The 1,084-nt window shown below is 35.1% G+C and overlaps 1 protein-coding gene across 1 annotated transcript in view; it reads left to right on the top strand.

Moving 5' to 3' along the window:
• The window catches only part of LOC109129295 (RING-H2 finger protein ATL72-like), a 7,468-nt gene that overhangs the window by 5,572 nt on the left and 812 nt on the right, over nt 1-1,084 (top strand). The window lies entirely within an intron of this gene.

The raw sequence follows: 1,084 nt of genomic DNA, 5'->3' as shown, positions 1-1,084 counted from the left end.
GATGTTTTACCTACTTTGCTGACTGATATCAATGAGAAGAGAATAAAGAAAGTGATTATAGCTTACTATTTTAAAATTGTTACGTCAATACTTATTAGGAAGATAATCACAATCAGTATGTTGACTATGAAAGTTAGTAATAACTTACTATTTTAAAATTAAAGATAAGGTAAGAAATCATAATAATAATAATAATAACAAAAATGATTGTTACTATTTTTGATAAACATACGTAAGAATTATTGTTTATCGATGATTTCTTATGTATTACAGATGTCACGTGTATAATTTTGTTATGTAATCCACGGAATTAGTGAATGTTCATGCATTGTAGTTGTAAGAAAGAACTTATACTCTCTATATATAACTGCGTATACTAGTCATGAAGACAATAGAGCACAAAAACAAAAATAAAGTAGAAAAAACAATATGAAGTATTTGTGTTATATAGTGTTTTTAGCGATTGTGATCGCACAAAACTATAATGATCGTCTAGGAGTGGAAGCTGTGCCTAATGATGGGTTCGTTACTAGGAACGGCCTCCAATTTATTCTCAACGGGAAACCATTTTACGCCAATGGGTTCAATGCCTACTGGCTCACGTACGAAGCCACCGATCCGACTGCAAGATATAAGATCACAAATGCGTTTCAAGACGCGATTAGTCACGGTTTGACCATCGCCCGCACCTGGGGGTTCCACGACGGCGCCATTTACCGCGCTCTCCAAACTTCCCCTGGTATATACGATGAACAAACGTTTCAGGTTAGTGTGAAGCCTTTTTTAACCTACATATTTGTTAGTCTTTTGTTAATTAAATAGTTTTTTTGTTTTCATTGTTGAAAGGGTTTGGATTTTGTGATAGCCGAAGCAAAAAGACTCGGTATAAAAATGATAATGCCCCTTGTCAATAACTGGAGTGACTACGGAGGGAGGAAACAATACGTGGCTTGGGCTCAAAGTAGAGGCGAGAAGGTATCTTCAGACGACGATTTCTACACAAACTCACTTACTAAACAGTTCTACATGAACCACGTCAAGGTAAAAAATACAAATTAACCAAACTTTAATCTCTTCAGATTCG

This window comes from Camelina sativa, chromosome 15, assembly GCF_000633955.1.
Source record: "Camelina sativa cultivar DH55 chromosome 15, Cs, whole genome shotgun sequence".
NCBI lineage: Eukaryota > Viridiplantae > Streptophyta > Magnoliopsida > Brassicales > Brassicaceae > Camelina > Camelina sativa.
The sequence above is the reverse complement of the archived record's forward strand: the minus strand, read 5'-3'. Positions and strand labels throughout refer to the sequence as shown.